Source organism: Columba livia, chromosome 1 (assembly GCF_036013475.1).
Source record: "Columba livia isolate bColLiv1 breed racing homer chromosome 1, bColLiv1.pat.W.v2, whole genome shotgun sequence".
NCBI lineage: Eukaryota > Metazoa > Chordata > Aves > Columbiformes > Columbidae > Columba > Columba livia.
The window spans coordinates 121057730-121082070 of NC_088602.1; the positions used below are offsets into that span (position 1 = coordinate 121057730).

At 41.4% G+C, this 24341-nt stretch overlaps 1 protein-coding gene across 12 annotated transcripts in view; it reads right to left on the reverse strand.

Moving 5' to 3' along the window:
* Positions 1–24341, reverse strand: part of INPP4A (inositol polyphosphate-4-phosphatase type I A) — a 134362-nt gene that overhangs the window by 103521 nt on the left and 6500 nt on the right. For 2 of the 12 annotated variants that reach the window (XM_065075627.1, XM_065075596.1), the window contains exon 1: positions 22870–22982. The exons of 9 other annotated variants lie outside the window; for them this stretch is intronic. The gene's annotated coding sequence lies outside the window, so the exon portion shown is untranslated. Of the gene's footprint in view, positions 1–22869; positions 22983–24341 lie in introns of those variants that run through there. One more of the 12 variants, XM_065075602.1, reaches the window with a different exon arrangement.

The following is a 24341-nucleotide window of genomic DNA, read 5'->3' on the forward strand; positions in this document are numbered from 1 at the left end:
AATGCATCTTAAAAGACTAGTAAGAATAAGGTACTGATCAAGAATAGCAAATGTCAAAGATCAGATGCAACTAGTACCTTCCATCCAACACAAATATTATTCTATAAAAACAACACTTTTAAAACAGTTGGGATCTTTTTTTTTAAAAAAAGGATCTTTGGTTAGGATCAAAATAGTATAACACCATCTTAGACACATGAAAAGCTCTGATGAAAAAGACAGAAATGCCATTCTTTGGCTCTGACCTGCCTGTCACAATCGGACACTCCACATTTATGGCTATAAAGATAAAAGCTCAGGATCAAAGTACTGAAGTTTAACAAGTTGTAACATATCAGATGAACCAGAGCAAACACAAAGTTACTTTACCTCACTCCACTGTGAACTACATAGGTAAATAACCCTACATATGCAGTGAGCTAAGAATATGCCTGTGTAAGACTACTAATACATGCTGGCCTGTTAAACATCAACAATGGCGTAAGGAGTCAGGTGCTGAAGTCAGCAACCTGAATAGACAAAATCAGGCCAAATACATCTTGGACAAGGTAGACTGTTTGCAGGTTGAGGGCTGCTGAAGCCATGAAGAACACCCTTTGACGTATCAGACCAGCCCTGCAAGAGACAGTTGCATGGTGAATGTGAGTATAACAGAAGTCAGGAGATAGGTCAGTCAAGAACAAAACTCAAGACCTACTACTCAGAGTTTTTCTTATGAAAATTATGGTTGTTGTTCACTTCCACTAATCCACTACTAAAACTATGCTCAGGAAGTCATCAAGATGGCAGCTGCATAAATAAGGTAGAAATTTTCCCAATTAACAGTTCTGCAGACATAGCAGTGATTCTTTGGGCTTCTCAAGAAGTTACATTTAGTACATTTCCTAGGACAAACCCCCACGCTAACAATTAGTAGATACTGTAATAAATTAAGCACAGCACTCACTCTGATTTTTAACATTATTTTAGCCGGTCTATACTAAACATCACCCTAAATTTTCTGTACGTCATAAGTTCTAGTGCTGTATTTTTGGCTCTTAGCAATCAACTTTTGCTTTTTCCTTTCCACAACCACAGAAAAGGTGAGGTGGCTCCCTTCGTAACAGCAGTGTATTTCTCATAGAAAAACAGCACCAATGTGAGATTTCCCCTACAAAGACACAAGCATCTACCAGGCATTGCTACATAACAGGGTGCTCTCTACTCAACTGCTCCTGCCGGCTGTCTCTATAGCCATACATCCACAAGCAAAGCCACCTCCCTTCCTCCCTCTAGCAACTCCTTTCCATTTGTTTCTGAAAAATTATCAATGACAAACTGGTTTTCCCTATGGTTACAGGTGATTAACAGAAATTATTTAAAACACTGACTCCAGTGTTTTAAATACTGGAGTATTTAAAACTCCTTATTCTGCAAGTAACTTCACCACTGTCAGTAAAACACAGCACAAGAAAGGCACCAATGCTTGACTTTGAAGCTGTTTTCAGTATGTAGGATTGGGTGACACACAATAAGAATTCAGTTTCCCAAGGTGGGAGTTTTGTGCCTACGGACCTCTGAGCACAGCTGCCAAATGGAAAGGAGAAATCCAAGACATGTTATCAATCATGAATGTCTCAAGCAACTTGTGCAAATTCGTCCCCTTTAGAAAATGGCTAGGAAGCACAAATCAATTAACTATTCCTAGCTCTGAACTTGGTGTATGTCTGAAATATTCCATTTAGCAACGAATTAAAAAAAAAAAAAAAAAATAGCCAGAGAATCCATAGGGACATCAGAAGGAGAGATTAGCAAAGCCTAACGCTCCCGCAATCCACACTTCTGGGGTTTTTTTGGACAGGTTTAAACAAAACTGGAGAACCTCTACTGTAAAATGCAGACTACTTAAGAAATCCCTCTTAGCAAATTTCCTTGTTTCATGCTTAATACAGCAAAACTACTTTAAATATTCTAGTGGTACTAACTAAAAGCATTAAGAAAAGGAAAAGTACTTAACTTGGCAGAGAACTCAGGTTCCTCTATCTGTTGCCTTCAGATAGCAATCCCCAAGTCCCATCTGAAATCCGTTGGTGCTTTAGACCTCAGCTTGCCTCTGGCTTGTACCTACTATCCACATAGCCCTTTAGCAGAAATAACTCATGCCACCAATAATTTTTCACCTCCTTGCTACAAGACTTTCTAATATGCCTGCCTGTTGAGGCCCAAGCAAGTTGGTTCAAGCCGGATTGGTGCTGGTTTCACCAGTAAAACCTGCAGAAAAAACAATCTGAGTCAGTCCTTCACTCCCACCCTACTTACAACAGCAGGCTCATGTCCCTCAGAGTGCAGAGGACTGGGCTGAAGCCCAGACAAATACGAGTGCAGTTACAGCCTTTACAAAAACAGTAAGACTGATGCAAACAAGTGCATCCTGTTTCAGCTGGTTTCCAACAGTTACCTAAAAACCTCTCAGCTTTGCTCCAACTACGCTTAACTACCAGCCCTGTATTTTGTCTTCCAGTTCATAATTTCTCAGTTCCAAACATCTACAAGCAGAAAGGATACAAGAGAGCTAAAGCAGGGCTTTTCTATTCCCCAAAGAAGCAACATGCAGCTCCCCCAACTCTCATCTTCAAGACCTAGACCTTTCAGATTTTGTTGATGAACCAGAACATGACGTCATTTTATTTAAAAGAAATTACTTCTTTCATCCAAAAGCAAAGAGCTAAAAGTTCTAGTAGTACTTCTGTTTTCTGTACATTGCTTGTTATCTTTCCTCATGTTTGCTTGTCTTATTTCAAACTGCTTGGGATTTACACTCTGGGAGGGAAGGAAAGCTCAGGTAAATATTACTTTCAGAGGTCCACTAGAAGATTTTTTGCATTTATGTACCCTGTAAGAGAGAAATACTCATTTTTTTAATAAATGTGAAATACATGTCCTCTGTTCACATGATTAATTACAATTATTTCCCTCTTCTTCAGTCTGTTTCACTTTGAAGTTCTACCATTGCAGGAGCAGTTATTAAAAAGCAAAATCATCCAAATGAGAAATTCAGGTAAAAGGCAAATCCTGCAACAAAACACAGTACTAAAAGTACTAAAAAAAAAAAAAAAAAAAACAAACCAGCAAAGTGGGTACAAAGTAGTACGACAACTTTTCACGACAACTTTTCATCATTAATAGCTATGGAGGTCTAAACACACGCTCCAAGGGCCAGATGTTCACTGTATATTTTTGTTAGATTGCATGGTTTCAGAGGCAGAAATGTAAGGCTACAGGACTGTGACTTAACAGAAGAAGGTGGCCTTCTCTTGTAGAAGAGACAACATCTGCCTCCACATAGAATTACCGTGAGTGTCAATCATGAGACTTTCAGGTTTAATTGCTTGTAACAACCACAAGCAGTACAAACCACAGCGGGAAGCTGGTTAATGAACTTGCAACACACCTAACAATTGCTATCAAGAGAAAATTATGACTGTTTGAATTAACAGCGCTCCTTCCTTCCTGCATTATTTCCATTTTCTCCTGCTACAAAAATTGACAGGTGCTTATTTCATCTCCAGTCTCTAAGATTTTCATAGAACTAAAAGTTTGATCCAACACCCAGTGATGTCAGAGGAAGAGACAAATCAGACCATAAAGAGAGGAAAATATCCAGGTCATAAAAGGTCTGTTCTGACCAATTTAGTGTCTGGCTTTAGCAGTTTTTAATAACACCAAGGAGAGCCTAGCAAAAAAACTCCCTGAGCTGGAGACTTGACAGGTATCAAGCAAAGACAAGGAGGGGTTTTGCGCAGGCTTCATTCTCTGCGTACTTATCATCGTGAACTCCATTCTGTGAGTTCCACACTGTGACCAATTTATGCTCCTGCAACAATACAGAACTTGAAATTCTTTTTTTTAAAAAAGGAAAACATTACATCTCTTCATCCTATCTCCTGTTACCTACGAAAGTTTCTAGTTTGTTGTCCATACTAACCTGAAAAAGTGCCCTATACAGCCGTAAATCCAAATGTAGGAGTTTGTATGTATATGTAACTTACATACATATGTAAGTTTGCATATTTGTAAATGCTTCTCACCCATGGATGTATATACCAACACCTATTTCTGAGCAGAAGACCATCTAGAGATTTCTCATTTATTTGCTCTCTCCATGCCCATAGCAAAAAATAATAAATCTAGCTTCCCAGAACTTTATCGTAAACAAATCTGTCATTATTAAGTCAAGTACAAAGAGGAAAGCAGCCAACAGGTCAAAAGAAAAAAAAAAAAAACAAAACCAAACATAATATTTTGATTGGCTTTTTCATTGTTTTTTGAGAACTCCTGAATAACACACTGTGCATAGTTTAACTGAAATTAAAAGCCACTTTCAAGGGTAGCAACAATTCTGTCCAGCTAATAAATTATCATAATAATTTACTGTCACAAGTTGTCTCGGTTTTTATACCTCATTTTCCCTGAACAATAAGAAAGCACTTATTTTAATTTTTCAAGCAATAAGAAAATTTTCTGTCTTAAAGCCTACATTCACATTGCACGGCAAATATCTTTTTCCAAAGCAAGATCATTACTGGTCACACTGTAACAATCAGCAACTGCCATATGTATCATAACCCTCTGTAAAACCAAACTTAGGTTCAAAACATACCTACCAAATCCAGGATCCTAGCCTCAATCAACTGTCCAAAAAGAGACAGCTGACTCAAAAAGCTCCCAGCATAACAACCTAAGAAACCCACGGTCCACAGGCAGCACAAGTTCATATGCTTGTGCTGCAGATGTTAAGAACCAGAACTACGGGAAATGCCGAACACTCAGTCCAGTACCACAGCCCTTTCAAGACGAGGCTGACGAGTCTCCTCTTGCACTGTAGAAGGTCTAAGACTGGGTTCTGTCCACCCACCTCTGCCATCAGGGAACACTTTGAACAAAACCAGAGGTAGTAAAGGAGAGGAAAGCCTGTAGATTCTAATACAGGGGGTGATTCGTACTGAAAAATCATCACCCCAAAACCCAAAGAACTACTATGATGTTTGTGTTCATACTTTTTCTTGGACTCTCCCATCAACGGCCACACAGAGCCCTTTATGTCGCCCTCCTAGGAGTCATGTCACATTTTTTCCTCCATGATGCAAGAAGCCATAAATAGATGTGGGAATCCAAAAATATTAAATGAGTTTTGTGGGATTTGTTTTCTTTACTTAAAAAGGGAAGAAGGATGAAAGAAACTAGAAAAATAAAATTATACAGTGCAACACATTTAATTACATTTAGAATTGCCGGGGGAAAAAAAGAGAATGACTTGAACAAATATAGCATCTGAAACAAAGTCTGGAGTTTTACAGCACACCATAATAAAAACACACAAAAACACAGAACTGTCCGAAAGCCAGAGTACAGGATGTCTGTTTACTTTATGTAGACCTCATCAATGCACACAATAAACATTGCTATCTATTAACTAGACATAAGAATATAGTTTTTCCCTTCTATCTGACCTACAGTCACATGGAAAAAAAAAAATAAGGAATTTTACTAGCTTGCAAATGTTGTGCTTGGTCTGAAATGGTTTGCTTTTCCTCCATCAGGAAAATATCCCAAACTCAAATCTTGCTAAAATGTATGCTGATATAACCTCCAGAAACCTACTGTTTTTCTTGAATATTTTGATTATCACTAACTATAGCCTAAGAGAATCTGAAGGTACAAGCTGAAAAACAAAGATCCATTAAATTTCTAAAAATCTCTGTGAAAATGGTAATTTAAATCATTAAATCTCTCCAGGCAAGTATTTTCTTCACAAAAGAGAAATAAGCATCCTGCCATAATTACTGTTGGTCTGTTTGTTTTATAAACTTGAGCAGTGAAAATAAAAATTACAAAGCTTCCTACATCTGCTTTGTGAAGAAAGCACCAGAGAGAAAGAATCCTTCCATCTTGAGATCACTGATTATTTCTACTGTCCAAGACATTATACTTTGATTTAACAGTTTTTACTAAATAGATGATTTTTACTACTGCAACACAGGCAAAATAATATTGAACTTTAATTTATTTGAGGTATGTTAGAAAACAGAACTGATAACACCCATATCACCAGTTATATTTCAACCTTTGCTGTCATTTTAATTGAGATAGCATTTTTCTCCAAAATCTGGAGCACACAGTTGCTAAAGAACCTATAAAGTATACATCACATGTATCACTGAAACTTTGATTCAACTAAATATTGATATTTCATTGATATTGATCTTGAAACTTTGGCATACAAATGTAAAATTCTGTTTCTAAAAACTAGACTGTTAGCTATCAGAAGAGTAAAACATTAAACAAAAATTCTAGAAAACATATGCCTGCACATATAAAAGCGATCAGTATTCAAAGTTTCCAGGCAAAATGCAAGGTGAAAAATAAGTGATGCATCATTGCCACTGAAAGTAAAGCCTATCATATCCTTTCTCTCACAACTTGAGTACACGTCCAGAAAAAAAAAAAAAGTATAGAATTTTTTTCATGCAAATGTTTTCAGGTGGGATTAAACACTGCACAACAATTCACTTTCCTGATTGTTGTTGAGTGAGCAGAAATAGACTGCTTTAAAAGCAGAAGCATTCAATCCAAGTAGAAGACATGTGCTTCATGTTCTTCAAACAAAGCTCTTAGTCTGAACAAAGGAAAAGGTTTAATCACTTTGCTCAGTTAAGCCCGAACGTTTAAGAAATATTTCTGGACAGGAGGTTTGAAAATGATATTTTTAATGTTTGTATGAAACCAAGGTGATCTAAACAAAGAGGCCTTTTCTCTCTATATGTATCCTTTTCATTAAAAGCAGGCTTCCAGTTCAAGACCTGCAGTGTGCAGGAAAACATACTGCTGTTGCTCAAACTTTATAGGCTACTTATTTCAGAATCAGTTCCTCTGAACTGTCAGAACACCACCTTTCCACAGTTCAAATCTACAACCGAAAAAAAAGAGGAGACATTAACAAACACCTTTGGGCTCACAATCGGAGAGCTGGTTTGCAACAGAGCTGGCAAAAAAAGCCTTTTGCAATGGACAATTCTCTTACACGGCTAATAGCCAGCCTAAAAACAACAAAAATGTCCCCCAAGATACTCATTATGGAGATAACACTGCAAATGTGAAAGTCCTTGCAGACAAGCTTTTTTATTTTGTTTGAGTCTCAAACACTTATACCGTGAACTCTGGTTCCAGCCAAGAGTCCCTGTTCATGCTGTGAGTGGCAGCGAGGGGCTCTCAGTACCCTGCATCACCTCAACACACAAGCAGCCCTTCCCTCCTGGTCTCAGCAAAGGAGGGCCAGGGAAGATTAAGGTTCCCAGTACTGACCCTTACAACACATGTGCACACACGACCCCATCCCCCCACACTCCCTCCCCTCCACACAGGTTCCTTGTCCAGCTGGTGTTAGCGAGATCCTTACAGTTGTGCAGCTACCAGCCCACCAGGCTGCTGGGCCAAGCCGCATTGCTCAGCTCAGCTTTAGTCCCACAACCCAAACAGCTGATGCAACAACAGAAAAACAGCACTTGTATTGAGTTATAACTTGTTTTCAGCAGAGGACATGCCATTCTAGATCCCAGCTACAAATTACTATGTTGAGCAAATTAGGGGAGAAGCATCTCATGCCCAAGAACCTGAAAATGGCTCTACCTAAGCTATACCGTAGCAGTTCCCTTTTTGCCCCGCACTGGCCCATTTGTGTCTATAAGAAGCATCTTCTACAATCAGATCCAAACAACCACTGCTAATGACTCACTGAAGCACCATTACTAATCTGGGATTCATGCCATCATTTTTCAGTCAAGACTGATTAAAGAGATTTGGCAATACTGCAAACATAATTCAGCATCTCTGGCACTGTTTAGAAAACTGTGATCACAGCTTCACATATATTAAGACCGGTGACCATCTGCAAAATTTCATGCTGATGCATCCAAAGAACATATATCCAGCCAGCCACATGAACTGTGGGTGAGAAAGATGGGTGGGAAAAGAAGATGGTAAGATCCAACAGAGTGTGATTAAGCAAATAACACTGTTTTAGAGAGGCTAAAGCTCCAGCATTAGACACCTTGTGCAATGCTGTCTCAAGTATGGCAATCACATTTTATAACACCAATTTTTTTTTATATTAACAACAAAATAAAACCTAAGACCTCTATTAAAAAGATAGACAATTGATTTTGATACATTCACACCTTAAACCAATAATTATTTAAATGTGTTATCAAACCACAACATGCTTCTCCCCCACACTTGCTCTTTCTTTTTCACTGCCTGAAATGTGTACTCCAATGACAAGAGCAAACCCAAACTGCTTCAAGCATTCTTCTGGCATCAAGGAATGGAAGCAGGGTAGAAAGTTAATTAAGACTGCAATATTAAAAGCTGTGGTATCACCAAGGCAAAGGTGCAGATGGCAGCAGATTTTCTGTGACTCTTTACTAGATCACTTGTCTCCACTTCCATCTGAAAGCCAACATCTAGTGCTCTGAATATGGAAATTCAGTTAAAGCCTCGAGGTCAAACTTCTGGCAGCAACAGATTAGAGATTCACACAGATGGAAGAGAGAAACTCCAGCTCTGACAGGTAGGGTCTGCTGCTGCTCTGTGGGGCCATGCTTTCATTTGGAGGGTTTGCACACAGTTGTTAGCAAATCCTTTTCAGAGGAGAAGTAGGCCAGTCAGCCTGACAGTGCAAACAAATCACAGGATCCCATTTCCAAAGCCTTCCAATGTGTTGCATGTCCCACTGATCATCTCCCTACACACAGTTTCCAGCAAAAATCATCTTCATGGGGACATCACAGACCTCTCACTCCAGTTTCATGTCCCTCCTGTTCTTCAGAGGGGCCACTCCCTTACTACTCATCCTACAAATTTTGATCATCGTGTGTGTCATTTCAAGTATTTCCACACTGGCCATCACTGCCAGAAACATGTCTCCTCTTGAGTCTAAACCCTGCCCTCATTTCCACCCCTGCAAGCACCAAATACGGAAAGCTGCAGAGCAATTAAGTATCCAATAAATGCATCAGTACTAAAATATCCCTTTCAAACGTGAATGTGACAGAAGAGGAGGTCTCTGGGAAAGGACCTTTTTGAGCATTTGAAGCACACTGAGCCTGAATGTCAGGTCTGAGCAGCAAATGGCAGAGTTTCTTAGTGTAAAATCAAGGGACAAGAGCGGGACGTGTCTGAAAGGCAACATGGAAAACAGCTTTAGCTGTGCTGCCACAAGAACAGAAGGGTTATGAACCATTCTGGTATTTTGGTAAATGTGGGCACATGCTATATACACATACATGCACAGCTTCTTTTTTTCACACAAATCTTCACTAGATGTTATTTAAGAATATTCAAGTGAGTGCCCAAAACCATTCAAAGAAACAACGAAACAAAACAATCCAGCCATAAAAAAGAAATATGTAGCTTTATGTTCCTTTTCAACCTTCACCTACCTCCCCATTACCTTACTCAGAGCGCCTGCTCTCAGACCTGTGCAACATGTCATTTAGGAGAAACCCAGGTCTACACACCCACATTACTTCCAACCACACGTACCACAACAGGAAAGCACAAATATATCCTGTATCATTATATCATCTCATTCATCGCTGCAAACAATAACCTCATACAAATTCAATACTCTATTACAAAGTATCTGCACTAAAAAAAGCAAACATACAAAAAATTTCCTTGCAGTTACCCACCTGCACAATGCCTTTAAACACTATTAACCAAACCCTTCCTCAATACACCCCCACTCACCTCGTAAAGGGGTGTAACGGCTTGTTCAAAAGTCAACACGGAGGCAGTAAACAGGATGGGGAAGGAAGACTTCCATTTGACAGCCTGGGAAGGCTTACACTTCAGGAAGGATGGGAAGCAGCTCTTCAGAGGCAGAAGCTGTTCCTGACTAGAACCAACTCTCACGCTGCCTGGTCTGGAGGAGGATAGAGTTGTTCCTTACTTGCGGGATGTTACCCTCTTTTTTTGGTTCAGTAGGAAACAAAAACCCCATGGTACCTAGAGCTACCTGACAGAAAGGACTACAACCCACCATTTTAGTATGCAACAAAGTTCCAGCTTCAACACACAACAGCCACAAGAGTCTCACCTTAAAAATATTCTAACCAAGTGCCTGGTCAGAAGTAAAAAGCTGTTCATTTGGATGGAGAGAAAAGAAACTGGTATGCATCTTGGAGCTGATGGAAACAGGAAAGATGAGATCATGACAGCAGGTTATCAAGGACAGGATAACAAGCCATTTCCTTGGTGTCAATGGCTTGTTGAACACATGGTCAATTGAGCAACCTTGGTTTTATTTTTAAGTCATCTTTCTTCCTCTCTGGAAATTAACTACATTTGCATATTTCTTTCTTCCCACAGGGTAACCATTAAAGATGTTTTTATATTAGTAATCACTGACACTAAAATCAAAGCATTTGAGACAGATTATTTTAGAATAACCATGCAAAGTGAAACTTTTTTCTATATTCATCAACTGCAATTAATAGTTTTCTTCGATTTAGGTATCTGTAGTAGTCAATGTGTGGGAATCTCATATTTTGCTTTCAAGTTTTATTTTTGCCTGTTTTGCTTTAGGACTCTGATTCTGAAAGTATAGCAAATTCATAACCCTTAAAAATTCTACATGGCCTCTATACTGGACCTTCTAACTCACAGTGTCTTGAAGGTACCCCTTTCAAGCATTACTTCAGTATTTTGAAAATGTATTGCGCAGAAGGCTGTTTCTCCTTTCATTTTCTTTCTGAGAAATGCAAATGTCCCATTTTTTAGAATTCTGGGTGCTTTCACTTTCTGAGTGCTAATTCTGTTATGTCAGTAGTACCAAAGTCTCCTCAGAGCTCATAGTTCCCCTTCCTTGTTTTTTGTTTTGTTTTCTTCTGTTTTCAAGTCTTGTTTCTTGCAGTTCCCTAAGCTATCCTCTCATGATCTTTGATCGTAATTCTCGAGGGTCTTTCATTATCTCTTTCCCACCAACTACATCATAAAAACAATGACAGATAAATTATCTTCGCCATAAGTTAATGTCAGGGTCTTTTAAAGTTCGTTTGGCTAGAACTCACAGCTTTTCCTAATCCTGTCAAACTATCACAGACAGTCCATGCCTCTCAGCTGGTGCTCTACAAGTACCCTTTCTGTTCAGGTATATGTCCTGCCACCTTCCATGGCTTCACTGTTTCAAATGGTCTCAATTCTAGTCTAATCCTAATCTGCAAACATAACTGCAGCAATGAGGAACAAGAGGCCATTGAAAAACTTCCCATTTCCTTCTACTTATGGAACTAACACTTATATTTTCTTTTTTAGTCCCCAAGCTCTTTGCACTTCTTAGGTGAACTGAAGCTCTCCTCCTTCCAGAGCCACATAACAGTACCCTCTCTAGAGGCACATGTCTTCGTGGGCTCTCCAATCTATCTGCTATATAATAAACCAGAAAAAGAACAATAATATAGATGGATTTTTACCACTTCTTGCTTCCTTCCAATCCTTAGACATCACAGTTTAAACAAGATAAATTGTTTACAAGCTCTAATTTCTAAATCTCAGTGGGAGGTCCCAGATAGAAATAACTGGGGTAAACTGTGCTCTGAGAACCTCAGAATGCTTCTGGAAGGGCACTCGTCATGACAGGGAGCAGCACTGGCTACGGGAGCAGCCTGAAATCAAATGCTTCCCGTGACCTGGTTCAAAATCTCCAGTTCAGAGACTTTGTAGCTCCTGATACTGCTCTGCTGCAGAAATGCCACAAACTGGACTTGTGTTTCACTAATTCCTCGCTTTCTAAAAGTTCCAGTTAGATGAAATACATAGAGATACTGATGTCAATATCCTGTGCATAGTTTTGCACCATGAATCCCTAAGAAAAAGAACCGTATGCAATTACACAAATCCAGACATCTTTAGAAGCCCATATAAAAGTGAGTTTTGCTCATCCTCATAACCACCGTGAAGGGCCTCAGAGAAACTAAGAAACATGGAGATTTTGTGGAACCCCCAACAATTACTCCCGCAGGAATCACTGTTCCTTCCGACTGTTGTACTAAAGTCTCACAATACTCTCAGCCTTTTCATGAAAATCTGAGATCCCTGAACTATGTATTACATGTACGAAAGACAAAACCTGTCACCCTATCAGTGTCAGAATCGAGCTTCCAAACATGCTGTGCAAGTCAACTCGTGCAGAGGGCAGGATACATGTTAATTCTTCAGCACCATTCACAGGCGCAAAACATTTAAAGACATGATGGTTTTCAGGAAGAACACAATATGCTATTTTACTCAGTATTATTGAACAGCGACTATTGAAATTGGGTGCTACGCTAAAAGCTCCCAAAGCTGGGAGACAAATATGAAGTCTATCGCAAGGATTACTTCAATAACTCTCATTATTTTGAAAACTTTCTGTGATTTCCAAATGCTCACGGTTGATAATACTACTGCCACGTACATCCTCTGACATAATTTTTCAACTGTTGCATGTAAAAGTTAGGCCTCACAACCTTCTTTGTTCAAGAGAGAATTACTCAAGACTATTTTACTTGAGATGTGACCACCATGGATCCTCCTAGAAGAACCTTTCACTGGATCCTCAAAAACAGTTTCAAAGAACTATTTCCCTTCCCCCTTCTATGAACCTCATCTGTATAGCTCACCAGTTGACCGTCCAAAATGCAAGAAGTAGGATATGGGAGGGGGAAAAATGTTTGCTCACAGCAAAATAGATTTTCACCCTCTGACTGAAAGCTCTCAGGAGGACCTTTGCAGAACTACTGTACCACTGTGTCTCTCTTCAGCCGCTGTCAGACATGGTGTGGAAGGGAAGACAGGTTCAAACAGCTCCTAAGGTGACCTATCCCACGCATACACATGTCAGTGGAGGGGACTATATCGTTTGCCTGCCTTCTTCACATAGCAGCAGAAACTCCAGGAGCAAACACATTCCAGGGATTTTACCTCTCCAAAGCTGGACAGGAGATGTCCAAAGCAAGCCTGGACTGCTAAGCCAGATGGTACTACAACACTACTGCTGTTCCAAGGGTAAGAACTAATACATTACTTTCGGAGTTGCAGTACCCTGAATTAACTCTGAGATAAGGGAAACCAGTGGGAAAACGTGCTTTTGTTCCTCAGAGCAACAGAAGGTAAATAGAACAAGGAGGCAAGATGAGTGAACCACTCAAATGAAAAAAAAAATAAATCTTCCTATACCATGCCTTTAGCTCATGAAACATCTATGAGACGGATGACATTTACATAACAAAACACTACAAGTTTTCACTGCTTTTCCTGAGAAGTGAAATCTCACTAGGAGAACACTGATCCTCACAATTCGTTCCCCACATGCCTGCTTTCTGCTAGGACTGGAGAGCAGTGTTTTTGGAGCAGCTCTCAAAGTCTCCCTGTGCTTAGCAGCTAGTCTAATTGCTGAGCTCCTTCTACACAGCAAAGCAGAAGCCTCCACTCCACCAGCATCCCAGGGCGAGTGTCATCCTGCTGAGAAGTTAACAGGCATTATGCCCCCACTGAAAAGCACCACACAACAATACAGAGCCAACAGCGAGCCTGTGATGACTTCTAATGGCTTTATTTACATCCCGCCAGTCCATTTTTAGAAGCATGCTTGTTTTACCTGTGGCTTTTGAATACAGTTGCTCGGTTCACATCCCAGACTGAAGGGTGCTGAAATTCGCTGTTTCTGACAGCACCTGGATACTTACCATTCTACTGTAACTGGACTACTTATGCTATGGAACAGAACTGCTAAATATTTTATGTAGGCATGTTCATTCAATATATTTGTTAGATATTTAATCTAAAATGCTCTCAAAATTGAATACAACACACATATCCAAAACTCTCATTTCAGATTCAACTCAATACAGGAACTTTCACATAGATTTCTTGACTCACTGTATTTTGCTGTGCTCTCTTTTTATAGAGTATATAATCTTCTGGTCATAACAGATTGCTTGCTCCCAGCTGGAAAGCCTCTTGGGAACACAGAACTGTAACCTACCATTAATATATTAAGTACAGAACATTTCAGACACCATGATGCAGAAATCACAAAGACAGAAAGCTAAGTGAGAACCCAATGTAGAATTAAAAAGGCTTGTTCCATATCCATCTCTAGCTCAAGTGGAGCAGTAAACCCACAGCTCACACTGGAAGCCTGTGCCTCAGGCACTACTACTGTAGCCATTAGTATTTCTAGCAGAAACATTTCTAAATGATATTTCTTGCAAAGGGTAATTTTACTAAAATATAGATTGAGTCAAACTAACCAGAAAAACAAAACAAAACAAAACAAAACAACAAACCAAACCAAACTATTCTTGGATAATCTGTTCTTGACAAAAGAAACATGTCGTAGAAAACTTTCAATCAGAGCATATGTAGTTTTCCCAAGTCTTACAGACTTGGTAAGATGAAGTCTGTCTATTACTTGATGAAAAAAAAAAACGCTTGATGGAAAAAAAAAAAAAAGTAATGCAGACAACTTAGATGGCAGCACACACATTTTGAGTTAGTGCTCAACAAATGCGTCCTCTCAGTTATTTGGGAAAGGTACTTTGCCTGGGGAGAGAAAGAGTTTTGGCATACATCAAAGCAAAGACGACCTTCAGCATTTCCATCATTCTTACCAAAAAGGGGAAGAGTAGGAAAGTTTCTGTTTACACTGAAATAAGTTCCTTGCTATGCAAGATTTCCCACATTTTCTAACGGACCAGTCATTTCCATGCCATCACTAGTCCCACGTTGTTTTAAAAATCGCATGCCAAACATGCTGCTGTGCCACTGCACAATAGCTGAGATACCTAGATTCACATGAAGAGAATGAACAGTTTGTAAAGCATTTTCTAATGCTTCACCTAGAGAAGAACAATCAGGTGGGATCAGGAGCATCACCAGCCGTAAACATGGCTGCTCAACACCATTTCTTAGAAGACTGCTTTTTTCAGTTGCTAACATTTTTCCAAAGTGCGTGCACAGAAATTTTTCATGCTGAGTGTTTGCCTCACTGATTTTTAAAGAATAATCATTAGTTTCAGCTAAAACAATTAATCTACTGCCAAGAGTAAGGGCTAAAGGAAAATTGTTTTGCACAAATTTAAAAAACCAACAAAAACTGACAGATTTTCTATCTTAATCCTTTTAAAAGTCACAGTAAACACAGATCCAGTAGAGATTCACTCACAATTAAAATCTCCAAAAAAACTGAGTACCCTTGTTTTCCACAGGAGCTCTAACTGCACATGTAGTGCCCTACAGACAGGCCCACCAATCCAGCCCAAGGGGTTCAGAAAAGTTTGTTTATCATTCAACATCAGTTTGGCTGAACATTGACCTGGGCCAACAAAACTTGTATCTCTAAGACAAGCCTTCAGAAATAAGAGAGAAATACCAAATTCAAAAGAATGCAGAATAAAAAGCCCAAACCAAAGGAGCAGAAGTAGCAGATTTGAAGAGCAATACTGGAAAAGTTGAATTAAAAAGATGAAGGTGTCAGAAAACCAGGACTGAGGTCTGGGCATAGAAAGAAGGTCAGAAATTACATGGCTGGGACGAATCATTGCAATAAAGAGCTGGTGAGCAGGCAGGTATGGGCAGATCAAAGAGACTGGAAATGGAGCATAAGAAGGAAAACCAAAGCGGGCAGCCTAAGCTGGTGCAAGGAGGCTGGGAACCAGCTGTGGGGACAGGAGAGGTAGTGGACACAGACTTCAAGAGAGAACCAGCCTTCTTCAGCAGAAAGAATAAAGTATTGACTAGCTTGGGGTGTCTAACTCAAGACATCAAGATTCAACTTCGAAAGTATACAGTTTTTTACATAATGTACGCAGAAATAGCTGGGAGGGTTTAGCAGTTCTGTAAAACTGAAACTAGATCTTAAATCAGACACTCAAAAAACGAGAAATATTGTATTGACCAATAGCAAAAGGACGATTTTTAAAGACTTGCCTTGCACCACACAGGAACTGTGGGGAGTGGTAGGGTTGCGTTCCAGGCCTCTGGAAAGATGCAACTCTCAATTAGAAAACAACCTTGTCCTCCTCTTCCTTCAATTCCCTGCTTTGACTGCTCTGCAACTTCCAATTTCTGCGACAAATAAATCTATTACACTCACTGATGTCCTTTACTATGCAGTTCATTCCCAAATTAGGCCCCTCCTATGCATTAAATACAACACAGAAAAGCAGATCATCTAACTAAAGATTTTGCATAATTGGAACCCATGAGGTCAAATCATGGTTACATGGATTGCTCTTTTAAGACCATTATTTTGTAAGCAGTGTAGGTCATCTGTGGTTTAAAACGTTGTCTTCACCCCTATAACTGTCTTGTTTATATGTGGCAACATCGCCTTCCATTCAGCACGAAACCAACAATGCTGAACAATTCCCCCAACCCCAAAAATTATGACAGATGATCCAGCTACATTTTGGGAGCAAAAGTTACGATCACTAGAAAAACTCCAGGAGTGTGTTCATCCATGTCTCTAGAAGGATGCAACTGGACAGCAGAGCAAGTTCATGAGTCCATACAGAGTTAAGTGTCACACAACACTACTTCCTAGCTTCCAGCTGTGACACCAACTTTTAAACATGGTTAGACATACATGACTTTTCTAAAACTGGAAGGCACAAGACACCCACAACAGAATTCTCTTGTGCAGATAATGACCATACAAAGCACCTGGGAAATGCTCTACAGCCTTCTGCACCTGGAAGGAAGACTTATCCCAGATCTTGTATTTTATATGTAGCACCTTCCACAAGACAATACACAAGCACCTTTTTTTAAACAGATACTGTAATGTTCAATAAATTCTCATTTTCACAGAACTGCTATCAGAATTAACAATGTTCTAATACTTACCCTTTATGGTAAAAATATAACAGAAAAATTGCACACAGAGGTCATCAAGTAGCTCTGGTGACGGAAGACATTACCACATTGCAGTTCAAGTTTACTGCCTCCCAAGCAAAGTCAATGGACCAGATCAAGTGAACACTCTTCAGAAATGTCAAACCAACAGTTTAAATTAAGCCACTGAACTTTGCACTAAAGTCACTGAAGCGCAGTCACACATTTCGTTCCACCTGCCCTATTGTGGGAGACAGTAATTTCCAGCCTAGTGAATGTAAAAAGTAGCTATAGGACCAAAAGAATTGTTAGTGGCAAGACAAAATGCAGCAAGACGTGAAGAGAAATCCAGGTGGGTAAGGGGTAAAAAAAGGGAAAAACAAAACGTTTAGAGAGTCTATCAATAAATACTTTATTCTGAGCAACACTAAAAACAAACAAACAAAAGAGAAGTTGTTTTTTGAAAGAGAACTCTGAAAAATTAGAGGCTTAGCAAACTATGAAAAACTATTCCCTTAACACTGGTCATCACAGAGAAAATGTAGAAAAAGCGCTGGAAAAACAACCCAGGAGACCCCAAACAGGCAAGTATTTTTAATACACTTTATACAAAGCAATTTCATTCTCAAGTCTTATTATAACTCTCAAAGACTGGACAATTACTGAAAATTTCTCCTAAGGCCTGCATCCAAACTTCAGACTGCCAAGGGTTAAGACTTGAAACAAACACAAAACAGAATTATAGAAAGATCCAATGCCTAACCCTAGCAGTAAGCCCAGCACTGTACTTTCCCCAACACAACAGATTTAACAGCAGACAATGAGTGAAAGAACAAATTCTCAGCAAATCCATTACCTTCCGGGCCTCCACTGTTAGCCAGAGTTTCTACCTTAGAGACTTCTCTTATTCATTACATGGCAAAACTCCAGGCATCATATTCTTTCTAAGCACAGTTTGTTTTGCTTGTATGTGCTTCTGCAGCTGAAAGGAAGTTACAGAAAACTCAGTGATATGGCAGGCTACCACCATGAAAAGAAGCTACTCGAGCAGAGAGTTAGTCTGGACTACTTAGCCTTGTAAAAAAGGAAGGAACGGTGCATGTGCAAAGGCACTCACAGACACTGGTTTTATTTGTAGAACTCCGTCCAGTTTGCTATGCTGCAGTAAGGGTACCTTAACCATAAACTGCCTCAAGGAACTGATGTGTGCTGCTTCCGTACATATATGCTTCCTATAACTAATCATATGGTGGAAAGAATATTTGTTCTTATAAAAGTTTAGGTAGGTGGTAAAATGTATTACTTTCTTCAGTAATATGAAAATAGTCATGCTTCTGAGAGCACATGACCCCAACTTCTTTAAAGTATCTTATCTAGCAATGGGAGTTTGCAACATGTGCACCCTTCACCTGGCCTTTACCTGCAGGTTCTCAGAGTGGCACAGCCCCTCTCCCAGCATGCTCCAGTTGAGGATGCATCTGCCAGGGAAGCCCAGCTTCCCTGCTTTTATGTTCTCTCCAAGCACACCCCAGATGGAGCTACAGGTTCAGAATTCTGCCAGTTTCTTGCAGAAACTACAACTTTAAAGTGCTCCACTGGCAAATGCTATGAAACATGGATCAGAAATAAACTGTATACATCTTTCTACCACTCTCTCTTCTTTCCTTTATGGACCATCTAGTTTCTCATCCTCCCTGCTCCTTTCCCTTCACTTTTCCCCTCTGTATCTACGGTCCTTTCCTCTCATACTAGTCCCATTCACCTCGCTCAGTTATCCACTCCACAAAATCTGTTCTGTCTGCAACAACCTGGAAGAACAGAGCTATATTTACAGAGCATAATCTCCCACACAACAGGCTCCTCCGTTAGCATGGCAGAGCACTAGGCCACAAACAAGATGCAGGCATTTGTGAGAAATGTACGAACATCAAAGAGGTTACACTCTCATAAGCAGGCCAGGCCTACATATAACAGTTCAAGAATCTCAATGTATTTATGAATCTAACCTGCTGATTTCATACAAGGTCTTAGCAATGACATGTACAGTGAGTACTTTTAGTGAAAACAGACACATATTTAAAAATCTTGGTTGCAGAGAAATCCTTTGGTCATGTATTACAAGCTGCACAAAAAGTCTCCTTTAACTAAGATCAAGATCTCAACTTGCCTGAAGGTTAGGGGGAAAACTATGTTACTCTCTCTTATTTCATCACAATGGTTTTAGCTAAGTTAGGACACACCTTGGTAGTTCAATTTCCCTATTTACTATTTATTGCATATTAGGTAAAAATATAATGAATCCAAGAAATTCACACTCGGTGGAAGTATAAACAGCCAGGGACAGCCTTTTTGCTGAGTGCATACACTTTACTGCTGCTTTCAAATGTTGTTTTCAAGAAGTGCTAACATATTTCTGCAGTGCTGGCACCTCCCTGTCCTCTGTGAGAGATGGAAAAGTGGCTGGTTCAACAGGCTGGCAGAAGCAGCAACACAATGTCCACCTGTGCTGGCTGATGCAATGTGATTAACCCCATTTTCTGAAACAGGGAAAATACAGCAGTAACTGCCAGGAAAGTCTGGGGAGTTTGCCTTCCATTATCTCGTGCACACTTCCCTTACCGTGTGCCACACAGACCACAAAAGCAGTCTATGACCCTATCAGTCCCCTGCGCAGCCAAGGCACACGTCCTCCTCTCAGTCATGTCCTTAATTTACAAATTCTTCTGTTACTTTCCTTACTTCACTCAGTCAATGCTTCATTCTCAGTGTGGAAGCAGGAAGTGGCTGTGAGGCGGGAAAGGGAAATTCCTCTTTCTATCAGGACGCCAGAAAAAATCAACTTGGTCTATAGTAAAGAGCTTATCATATAAGGCTAAGCAGCAATAGGTGTAATTTAAACACATTTGAGGCTATGTCTGCCCATCGGATGTGGATGAGGCAGATACACCCCAAAGCTTTCTTCTTCCAAGGCAAATGTTTTTCCAACAACCTTTCTGCAAAGGATGTCTGCTTGAGATTTAGGTAGATAATCCAACAATAGAGAGGAAATTCAGTTTGTCAGAAAAGAAACAGGAAGGGAAGTGACAAGCAGAAGCAAAGAGCATGTAAGAGCTCTGAGCTCTGCTGCCTCTGTTATTTCATCTCCTATCTCTCAAGGACAAAAAGTAGAGGTTTCAAACTTCATCTCCAAGTAAGGCAATCAGTCTCCACATCCCAGGCAAAAAATGGGGAAGTTTTTCCAACAAAGTAATATACAAAGGGCATCCAAGAGGTATTAGTCTATTCTAAAGGTGCATCTTATGTACTAGCAATCAGGTAATTAAAATTTGCTATAACAAAGCACATGCCAGAAGACTGAATTAAATCTTAACAAGGAAACAAGAACCAAAAGGGCATTCTTTGCCTTCTTATTTTCCTTCCTAGTTCCAGTACAATAACACAGAGACTAAGTAGTCCAGAATGTACAGGAAACAGAGCAGCCATTTCTCCTAGCAGTCATTTCACTCCACAGGGAGAACCTCTTCCATTTAATACAGCACCTGTGTAACCAGACTGGACTTAAACAGGTCTAACAGATGGCTGAGAATATCCAACCTTCAATACACCTGAGATCTTAAGACCAAAAATTCTACTGCCCTAGCAGGGGTACAGCCTTCTGTCTCTGCTGATAGCAGATAGAAGTTTCTGCAGAGGTGTGATCGCTGCCTTCAGTAACGGAGCCAAACACCCTCTGAAGATCACATGTCTCCATTGCCATACTTTGGCAGGGCTCCTTGTTTCTCCACAGCTCTCCACAAGTTACCGCCTACTATAGATTAAGTTAAAATTTGCTCATATCAAATAAATTAAATCACAGGCAAAGTTGTCAGGTATCAAGAAAAATGGATACAGCCTCGATACAGATCCTTGAAAACAGCACTGAAATCATTATTTGCTAACAACTTGGTTCTGCCAGCAGGGAGCAGTAAGTAAATAAGAGAGGTCACATCCACTTCAGAGTTTAGAAAGTGTCAGATCTCCTAGATTTAAGAATACTAAATTTCAAATTATTGCCCAAAATATGTATGTTCCCCCTCATTTGCTCTCACCTAACACTTGCATTGAGAGTAAGAGAGACTTACAAAAAAGTTGGCAAGATATTGCATTCCCTGTGACGGCACTCTGAGGTCCTAGAAGAAAGGTAGCCCACTGAATTTCAATCTGCAGCAGAAAAAACTTTACTAGTTTTTACATTAATAGCTCTTGAAAAAAGCATTAGCAAACAGTAGTTCTTCAAGGGGAAACAAATAATCTTGTTTCCAGGACAACATGGTTCTTACTAGCTCATCTTCCTTGCTTTAGAGTTTGAGGACATGCAAACACACAAGAGCCTCTGCTTCTGTTGCTTAAAAAGTAACCCAGCAAGACTTTCCCAGATAACTCTCTGCTGGCAGTGTAGACAAGCTCAGTACTAGAGACTTCTGCAGAATTATACTGGCCTGCAGATGGAGAGCTACTGTCAACAGAGAGCCTGACTGTCCAGGCAAAAGCCCCTCTACCATCTACACAGCACATGCAGTCCACGTTGAGCTTTGACCAGCATATATTGACTGTGCTCACTGTATAGGGGAAAATATATGCCACTGGGACAGATCTACAACTTCATTCTTAACACTACTCCGTCAAATCCACATGAAAGGGATTATGGTGCAGCAGTACTGCAAAGGCATTTCCACTACATTTCACAACCTTATTCTAGGTTAATAAATGTGCAAAAATCTGAAATATGCACCAAACCAAACATTCAATCTTTTTCCTTTTAAGACTTCTCTACATGGGAGAAGAATAATAAAAGCTGGTCTGGAATAAACTAAGGGAGGTTAAATGTTCTTAAACATCCTATCACTTTCCACAGCGCACTCTGCTCACTAAGCTCTGCTGTTCAATCCCCATTCCCTGAACAACAACATTGCTGCTGAGAAAGCGGAGCCCACTGAAAAGCACAGGTGCACCAAGAATCATCAGAGAGCAATTGTGAAAGAAGCCTCTGATCTGCACTTTTTAAAACTCCTGCCAGCAACACTGAAGGGACAATCCCACCTCAGGACAGGGCCTCGGGCACACACAAGTGTTTCTGTGAGCCTTTTTGAGCACGAAAGCGTGCAGGTGTGGAGGGTGTAGTGCTACTCATGGTTCCAACCACCTCACCTTGCCTTGGGGTCACCCTACCACCACCACAACAACCGCAGCAGATCAGAAATTTCTCAGGGACGCAGGGCCTGGCAGCCTGCTGTTCTACAAACCCACGTCGTGGCACAAAGCCATAAAAGAAGCGTCCAGGCTAATATCAAAAGGCACAGATCTCATAAAAATACCTGGAAACAGGAACACACAGGAGTTTTCAAGCACAGCCTTGATTAAAAGATTAAAAGCAACATCATTGGTTTTTTTGACATCTCACTCTCACATGTCTTCCTGAGACAGCTGTTTCTACGCCCTTATTCACACACGGCAGCCCGGCACGGCTCACGTACACGCAAGACAAACCTCAATAAAAGCTAAACGCACAACAACAACCCCAGTAACGCCGTGAAACGCAGCAGCGCGCTGCAGATGACAACGACGACGACCGAAACCGCGGCACGAAGCAAACCCCGGGTGTCAGGGCCTCCCCAAGATGGGGTCTCGCCAGTGCACGCCCGGGCCGCTCTCAGCGCCGGTTGGCGACTGCGCCCACCCCGCAACGGCCGCTCCAACGGCCGCCCGCTGACACCGTTCCTGCGGCGGAGCGCCGCGCACCCCCTTCCGCACCTGACCCCGGAGCTGTCAGCGGCGCCTCCCGCCTCAGACGTACCAGACCCGCCGGGCCCAGCCCCCTCCCCAGCGGCGCACCGTCTCCCTTCAGCCCCTTCCTCGGAGCGCGGCAGGGCAGCTCCCCGGCTGCCCTCAGAGCCCGGCTGGGCGCCCCTCGCTTACCTCTGCAGCCCCGGCTCGCCCGCCACCGCCCCGCGCCAGCCGCCGACCCCGCACCCCCAGAAGCTCCGGCGGCCCGGAGCCCGCCCGCCTGTGACGGCACCGGCGGCCCCGCCCCGCCCCTGGGCTCCGCCCCTGCGGCCGCCCGGCCCCGCGCTGCGGGAGGCGGGCAGGTGGGGAAGGAAAGGGACGGCAAGTAACGGGGAGGGAAGGCGCGGCCAAGGGTCTGCTTTCAACATGCCTCCGGTGAGCCGAGACTCGCCTCCCAGCCGGCAGCCTGTTTTTAAGTGCTCTCTCATCTCCGACTCCGAAGGATCCAAAAATACAGCAACTGGAATTCTCCCTTGTATCCCCACCTGCAGCCAGGAATTGGGGATTTCGAGAAAAAAAAATATCAGGGGGCTAAGAAATACCCACATCGCAGCTATGAAGTTTGGGCCAATTAATTTGACACCCGCATCTTTGTGAGGAGTGGCTGAGGGAACTGGGGCTGTTCAGCCTGGAGAAAAGGAGGCTGAGGGGAGACCTTATTGCTCTCTGCAATCACCTGAAAGGAGGTTGTAGCATGGAGGGGGTTGGTCTCTTCTCCCAAGTAGCAAGTGACAAGACAAGAGGAAATGGCCTCAAGTTGTTCAGGGGAGGTTTAGATTGCATATTAGGAAAAAATTCTTCATGGAAAGGGTTGTCAGGCTTTGGAACAGGCTGCCCAGGGAAGTGGTGGAGTCACCAGCCCTGGAGGTGTTTAAAAGGCATTTAGACGAGGTTCTTAGGGACATGGTTTAGTGCTAGAGTTAGGTTAATGGTTGGACTCGATGATCCTGAGGGTCTCTTCTAACCAAAATTATTCTATGATTCTATGTTTCTTCCATTCATCCTTATTCCTTGTCCAGGCTTCAGGTTGCTTGAGAGCGGTTCAGCCAGCTACATTTGTTGAAACTTGCATAGCTGAGTCTGAGCTCCATTTTTTAACCAATTTCTACACCACATGGCTATCACTGAAGGATTTAATCCATTCAGTGCAAAGTGTAATTTGAAAGAATGTAATAAGACATCACAATCCACCTCTGGCTCATTGTATTATTTTTGGAGGGTGTGCAAATGCCACGAAGAAGACAGGTTACTCACAAGGAGCCCTGTGGGAACTCCCAGGAGGCACACGAAGGGCTCCTGCACACAGGAAACATGCTGAAGGGGGAAAATGGTGAGACACACAGACACACTTGTCTGGATGCATCCAGCCAACTGTGCATGATTTGCAGAGGGTCGCTGCCAACTACCCGTTGAGTCAGTCCCAACACCACTCTACTGTAAGAATTTTAATTTGCCTGCTGCAGTTCCCTGCTGCTGGAAGCTGCCAGCTCAAGTCCTCAATATGATCTGAATCTGGATAGAGAAGGCAGGAGATGCAGCTTGAATTCTTCATTTTTCTTTCCACCTGTCAGTGATGAAATTCCATTTTTAGCTGTGTGACGGGA